An 8,389-nucleotide genomic window follows, 5' to 3' on the forward strand; every position below is an offset into this window, starting at 1 on the left:
CCAAGTAAACTCTGGAACTCCCTGCCTGCTTCTGTATTTCCACCTTCCCATGACTTGAATTCCTTCAAGAAGGAGGTTTCAAGACACTTATTCATCAAATTTTGACTACTGCTTTAACCCTTTTATGGGACTGTCATTTTAGTGGGCAATTTTTTTTTTTTTATTGAATTTTTGTTGCCCTTGGCCAGTGTCCTTCCTACACATATAAAAACAAAAAAAGTAGAGTTTAAATTCAAGAAAAAGGAGGAAATCCAGGTAGAGTTGAAAAATGCTCTCGTGGAGAGGAGCTGGTTTAAAAATGATGGTTATGAAAATAAGGATGATGATGAAAAGAGTGTAGAGGGAGGTGCTGAGGCAAGTGAGGTAAATCTCGGTACAATTGGTGGAACTGATGGATTTTCTAGTAGTGAAAAGTTTGAATTAATGAAATTTCAATTGCATATGCAGAAGGAACAGATGCAGTTTCAAATACAGAAAGAAGTGGAGATGCAGCAGATACAGATGCAGAAGGAGGTGGACATAAAAAAAAATATAAGGGCAGAAAGAGGAATTAGATTAACAGATTCCAGGGCAGGAAACGGTGTTCAAGGAAACAGGGATGTAGAGAGAAATGTAATATATGTGCCCAAATTTGTGGAAGGGGAGGAAGAGGATTCATTCCTTTAATAAAAAAAAAAAAAAAAAAAACTGCGAGGTTGAGGGGATTGTATGAAGATGAGTGGGCATTGCTGGTCCAGTCTAAATTTCAAGGAAAGGCCAGGGAGGCATATGCGAGTTTGAGTGAGGAAGAGGCAAGTGATTATAAAGTGATAAAGGAAGCGATGTAAGTCCGGGAGTATACCGGGAAAGGTTCCGCAGGATTAGAAAACTCCCAGATGCCACTTATTTTGAGATGGCTCGAGAGTGCTGTCTTAAATTGGAACGGTGGATGAAGGCCGAAGAAGTCACTACGGTCGAGAAGGTGAAAAGAGTTCTATTGATGGAACAATTTATGGACCACGTGCTCCACGATTTGAAATATGAGCTCATATCACATAATGTGAAAGATGTGATGGAAACGCAAAGCTGCCAATTATTGTGAGGCCCATGGACTGAGTAGAGCTGAATACCATGAAGAGAAAAGTCCTACCTCAACAAGAAAGGTGATAGTCATCAGTGATATAGGAATAACCACAAGATGAGCTCAAGATTATTCCTGCCCCGTCCTAAGATGGAAGCACTATCTACTACAAGAATGGTAGTGGTGATGAAGGTGCATTTAAGTGACTTAGAAGTACTAGTGTATGAAGAGAAGGAGTAGTATGGGTTAGTACTAGTTAGTAGTAGTTAGGAGTTAGTAGAAGCAGTGGCCGCCTAAAGTGACATGGTGAAGTATGTGGAGAATATGAATGCACAGATTCAAGAGGAATCAAAGAAGGATGAGGGCTTTGAATATTTTACCAGTGAAGGCACGGTGAAAGTGGAGGGAACCCCTGAAAAGGTGATCAGTATCCTTTGTGATACATGAGCTAATCAGAGCTTGATCTTAAGTAGTGTAATCCTATGGACTGAGAAGACCAGCACTGGCAGATAGGTCTCGTGCAAGAGCGCAGGAGGCAAGTTCAGTATTCCCCCTGCACAAAGTTTGGTTTGACTGTAGATATGTCGCTGTAGTGGTGACGGTGGGAGTGAAGGAGACACTGCCTGTAGATGGAGTGGATATGACCTGTCTGGAGATAGAGTCATCCCTAAACTTCAAATGGTAGATAGTCCTCTGGTAGGGATGACAGAGACCACCACACCGGCAGCAGTCCCTTATTCAACAAATGGGGAGGTGGTGTTTGAATTGTTCCTAGTCTGCGCAGTGATCCAAGCGATGGCCCGGATGTGACTCGTGGACACCACGGGAAAAAAAAAAAAACACAGGAGGATGTAACGCCACCCCCCCTCCGGTTCCCCCCTCCTCCCTCCTCCTCACCGGTCCGATCAGAGCTCTAATGAGACGAGGCAAAGATCTTCACGGTGAAGAAGAAAAAAGAAGAGGAAGAGAGATGAGGTGAAGCACGCACACACAATAGAAAAAAAAGAAACATTTTTGATTGGTAATGGTTCTCGCCTTCATCGTCATGGCCAGAGGGTAGGGAGAGGTTAATTATCACACAGTACCTACAGTGTGGTTTTATTAGGAGGAACGAAAAATATAAAAATAGCAAAAAATAATTAAATGAATAATACTGATAGGATTCTTTGGGTTGACTGACCCACTATGACACTTTATCGAGTGGTTAATCTAGAAAAAAAAAAAAAGGCTCTTGAAATTCTGGTATGGCATATACACTTGTACTCCGTTACTTAACACTACGAATACACAAGAAAATAATTACTTTTATAACTCCTCAAGAGTACCATTGGTTCTGGGCACCGTTATATCCCTAAATAGCGTCACAGCCTTCATCCATCACTTCTCTACGGCAATAATATTGCTCACAACACATTCACAGTAGACTATATTTGACTAAAGAAACATTACATGGCTAACACTTTCCCAAGACTCTGTGGCCTGTCTCCACGTGGGACCAACACCGGCTATTTTATCTGTTGCCAGAGGGAAGGGAGACGCCATTCTGTCAACACGTACAGTCACTATATCTTCACTAGAGACATGAATAATAAACATGAACACAGTAATATTCACTTCTAAATAAAAGAAAAATTAAATATTTCAGAGCTACGAGACCCACCTGTTGCCAGAGGGAAGGGAGACGCCATTGTGTGCTCTCTCCCTCAACACCCCCAGGCCTCTGAAGTTATTGGAACCTTAGCTAGTTCTCTCTCTCTCTTCTTTCACAAATAATTTTACTGAACCGTGAGTTTAAATAAAAATGCAGGAATAATTGGCTAGCAAGGTGAGCATATAGGCTGGACATTAGTTGAAGTTAATAATTGAATTTTAAATTACTAACATATTTTATAAGCTAGGGAATGACACCTTATGAGTTACTGGTAGGCTGACGCAACATGATGTAATCCTATTATTCGTATTACCACTGATTAGAGAAAACCACAGTTGAAATAAGTAAAGACTATTTATAACAAATGTTTCAAGACTTTCTAAATCACTCCCACGAATACACGCCTTATAAATATACTTTTTCATATAATCACTAAACCTTTAATTACCGCTATTATCCTCCTCTTCACCGCAAGCTACAAAAGAAAACAATTATTGGGGAGACTCAAAGAAACACAGAAATAATAAAAAGGAGCGTTACACACGCCCATTCTCCCAGAGTTAAACTCACGGTGAAGAATACATGCAAAATCCTACCTATACACTTTCCTTATCCTATCCATACATAAGGTCTACTAAACAGCTGATACTGACTCAACCACTTACCCTTGAGTCACCTGACTCGTACATTTCTTCCCGTAGGAAATTGTACCAACACCTTTCACATACAGAATACTTACAGGAAAAGAGAACTTGGACCCCAGTCACCCTCTGCTCTACGGGTAATCTATGGAGAAGTCACCTGACTAACTCCGTCACTCTCTTTATTCCCCGTCTCATAGAAAAGGAATAATCTATTACATTCGCAGCATTTGACACATTCGCCAACATTCACACAAATCATTCCTCTTACTACAACGAAGACTGGGGTAATACGTCCTCAAGGGAAACTTAGGACCCGTTAGAGGTGATGACTGTAACTTGAGGAGGAAGTAACCAAGTACGACGTTCCCTGGAAACCTCACTTCTCGAACTAAAGCCCACAAGAATGGGGTACACTTCCCCGAACTGAAACACATAAGCTACCATCTGGTATGAACTGTTTTGACACGACGAGAATTTGGGGACGACTTTTCCCGAAATGCCCCACTCTTTTTGTGGCTGAGACAGTGTCACTGACCTTCGAACACTTGTGACGGATGAGGATTTCCTGCTCTTAACTCACTTCATTCCTAACCCACACATCCTATACATTATAACACTGTTCACTTCTCCTCACTCCTGAGTTCGTGCATCACATTAGCACTCCTCAATAAGACGTCTGGGAGGTCGACGGCGGCGGGGAGGGAGGTCTTGATCCTCCTCCTCCTCCTCCTCAACACATCCGTCTGAATAGTTCTCCTCCAACTCTGGAATAATTTCACTCCGGCTCACATACGGTTTCACCTTTTCTGCTGCTCTTTGTACTAACTTCCCAGAATAGGGGTCCTCCACTACATACAGTTGACCGTCCCTGATTACCTCACTCACTCGATATGGTCCTTTCCACTTAGCATTCAATTTGGTAGAGGTACCAGGCAACGGAGTTTCTGATTTCACCCACACCAAGGACCCAACTGAGACCTTTTCATCACGTCGTTTTCTGTTCGCCACTGCACGGTACCTCCTCTGTGACGTCACACTAGCGTCTTTAATCATGCGCTTAAGTTGCTGAACGTCACTATCTTCAGACTGCACCGTCAGGAGAGGCGCCGTGACGAAACGAGGTGGCTGTCTTGCGAAGAATGCTACATATGGAGAGACCCCCGTGCTGCTATGTACTGCCAGATTCATGTGTGACTGACATTCACTGAGAAGGGCGGGCCACCTTAAAGGGTAACCCTTGCACATTTGGGACAGCACGGTCTTCAGGGTCCAGTGCATTCTCTCGATGAGTCCGTTTGACTGGGGGTGATAGGGAGTGGTGTAGAGCAGTTCTATCCCATGAAGACCAGCCCAGGTTCTTAGTTCTCGTCCCGTGAACTCCAAGGCATTGTCACACAGGATGGAGAGTGGCCAGCCAAAGTCAGAGATGTATTGGGAAAGCTTAGCTACTATACCCTGAGCATGTTTTGTTTTTAGAGGATAAAATTTTACATACCTAGAGAAGTGATCTATGATGGTGAGGATATACCTTTGACCTTCCTGTCCGTTGGTCATGTCAGTGAGATCAATGGCAATCCTCTCCAATGGCTGTGACACTATAGGTAACTCTCGGTATGGCTGTGACATTCCTCGGTTGTATTTGAATTTTTGGCAGTTTAGACATTCTTTAAGATACTGTATTACATCCGACTTAATAGTAGGCCAATAAAACAACCCTTCTGCCTGCTTGATGGATTTGAACTGCCCAAAATGTCCTGATTGATCATGAGCAACTTCTAGTGCCTTTCTGACTAGGTGTCGGGGTACTACTACAGTGTAATTTAGACTGCCATCTTTGGTCTCTCTAACATAGTGCAACACACCATCCAGAATTTCAAACTGATCAAGGGTTGCCTTAGCAATCTTTCGCCCTGGCAACACCCCACCCTTCAAGTAGTCTAAGAGTTCATTCCAAGTTGGATCTTCGCGCTGTCCTTTAATGAATTCCTCTCGGGTTAGGCCTAACCAGGTAACGTTGGATTGATGTGTGATAAGCCTAACAGGACGCGACAACTGATCAGCCACTACATTATCTTTTCCCTTTACATACTTTACGCGAAAGTGATACTCGCGCATTTCCAGCATCCACCTAGTTACTCTGGGCGACTTAGTCCGCCTACGGAAGATAGTAGTGAGCGGTTGGTGGTCGGTTTGAATCTCAAAGTTGGTTCCCCAAAGGTAATGGTGGAAATGACGGCAAGCTAACACGACAGCTAACGCTTCTTTGTCGGTGACTGAATACTTCTGCTCGCACTTACTGATCTTCTTAGAATAGTAACCTAGAGGTCGGACACTTTTATCAGGTTGAACTTGGTGCAGTACCGCTCCTACGCACTCATCGCTAGCATCTGTGACTAAGACCAGAGGAAGTTCAGGTTGATAACTAGCCAAAATGGGCGTTGACATATGTTTTGTTTTGAGAGCCTCGAATGCAACCTGACATTCATCCGTCCAACTGAACTTTACATCCCCTTTCATGAGATTTGTGAGAGGCATGGCTATCTTTGAAAAATTGGGTACAAATTTCCGATAAAACCCACACATGCCAATAAATCTCCTAACTTGCTTGACATTTTTAGGTGGAGCTTGTTCTCTAATTGCTTCTAGATTTTTCTGATCAGGAGTACTTCCATCCTTAGAAACTCGGTGACCTAGAAATTTCACCTTCTGCTTCACCAAGTCACACTTAGTCAGATTCAACTTGATACCTTTCTCCTCTAACAAGGCGAACAGTCTACCCAATCTTTCCATTAGCTGGTCGAAGTTCTCGGCCCATAGAATGATATCGTCTAGATAGTTTTTGACCCATCCCTCACGCAACAAAGGTGTCAAGATTTCGGCCATCTTGCGAGAAAAGATTGCGGGTGCGCAACTCAGTCCGAACGGTAACCGACGGAAACGATACAGTGATATTCCATCAGAGAAAGTTGTTAGATCTCGGCTTTCCTCATCCAAGACTATCTGGAAGTATGCATCCTTTAAATCTAGTGTGGCATAGTACTGGTGACCTGCCGCGACATTGACCAAATCCTCAAGCCGAGGTAATGGGTAAAGATCCGCAGCTAGCCGTTCGTTCACCTGTCTAAAATCCAAACACATTATCTTACTCCCATCAGGTTTGTTCACGAGGACAATTGGAGACAGCCATGCTGCACTCGAAGGTTCAATCACACCTCTCTCCTCCATCTCCACTAGCATTTGAGATACTAACATCTTAGCATGTTCAGGATAACGGTACATAGGAGATTGGCAAGGGTTTGGGTCGGACACGGCAATGTGGGCAGGTTCACCCGAGATGGTGCCTATGTCCTTCTTTTCTAACATGAACAGCTTCTCATGTGATAACACTACATTGGACAATTGTTTTTGTTGATCACTCGCGAGGTGAGCCCAATTCTGTTGATTAATGAGTCTCTGCAAACGTTCTGCTCGGGTACCATTTCCTTCTACCACATCATTCTGAGGTTCCAACTCATTCTCAATACGGGTGTGGCACACTTGTGAGGATATATCCTCGACTGGACCAGAATATTTCTCATAATAGGCCAATACTGTACCTGTCTTTAGGAACTTATGTACCTTGGACAAAATTGTCTACAAGTACGGGAATCGTTTGGGTTTCACTGACTTCTACTAATAACGGGCAGGTTTGAGAAGAATGTCGAGATTGAGGATATACCAACAGACTCGATCCCGAGTGTTCATCAACCTCAACTTGAATTACTTTACCCTGGTGGGGCTTCAGATGAACCATATCTTTGAGCTGAACTCGGCTCTTCTCTTCACATTGAACGCTCATGGGAAGAGATTGGCAAACCCTTCCTACACAAACTCGAGTCTTACGGACATGAGAAACAGAATATGAGGTTCCTCCCCAAAGCATCATCTTCTCCCGCGGATTCCAAGTTAAGTTTGACCGCTGAATAACATCACAACCTAGCAACAAATCTCTTTGGAGGTATGAATCTGGCACTACTGAAATCCACTGTTTGCACACTTCTTGATCTCCCACATGAATTTCAACTTTTACCATCCCAAGAACTTTTAACGGATCTCCATTTACCGCTGTTAATGATGGCAAACACCTGGATTTATCTACTTCAAGACTCAGCCTACGTACCGTACTTCGCCGGATTAGGGTTACACAACTACCTGTGTCGAGTAACGCAGAACAGAGTTTACCACTAACTATGAGGTTGACTACAGGTGATAGATTTTCTCGGCCTAGTCATTGAGTAGAATCACCGACTGATACGTTGGGTGTTCCTTCTGTCAATTGTGTGTTACGGACTGACTGGGATTTCTTGGGAAGGGCACTTGTTCTCCCATAATTTTTCTGGGGAAATGAAGGTGTCTGTGGGGTTTTTCCCGGGCATGTGGGATTACCCCGACGGCAGCCGTACCTCCTACAATCGAAACAGTGTCCCCTTTCTGGTTTCCTCCAACAATCTCTCAGGGAATGAGTTTCAGTTTGGCAAAATGCACAGAATTTGCGAGGTGACGAAGGTGCTTTGGAGACACATGACCTACTTATTTGTTGTTGCAACTGATCTAGTTTAGCAGCAATTTTTGACAAATTATTTTCAGACTGGGGAGAGGAAATATCTGATTGGATGCTGGCTAAACTCTGCGAGTTACTGCGAGAGCAAGAACGAGAGGTATCCTCCCCAGGATGATTAGGAACTGAATTGACTGACGCATGTTTTTGCATTAGCAAGATCCGTTCATTTTCTACATGTCCAAGGAATTTGTTCAAGGGAATATTGTCATCCATGAACGTCTCAAGAAGATCTTTACTGCTCTTGGGGAAACCCTGCAATAACTTACGTTTGAGAAGCTTGTCTCGATCAGGTAGAATTTCACCATGAAATGTCCCTCGGATAGCTGCATAGTGACATTTGAACTTGTGAACAAAGGATTGAGGGTTTTCTAGCCAATCATAGTGAAAAGAGTCACTCTGTCTCCAAGCTTGATCAAAATTCAGGTCCACGCCAA

Source organism: Scylla paramamosain, chromosome 20, assembly GCF_035594125.1.
Source record: "Scylla paramamosain isolate STU-SP2022 chromosome 20, ASM3559412v1, whole genome shotgun sequence".
NCBI lineage: Eukaryota > Metazoa > Arthropoda > Malacostraca > Decapoda > Portunidae > Scylla > Scylla paramamosain.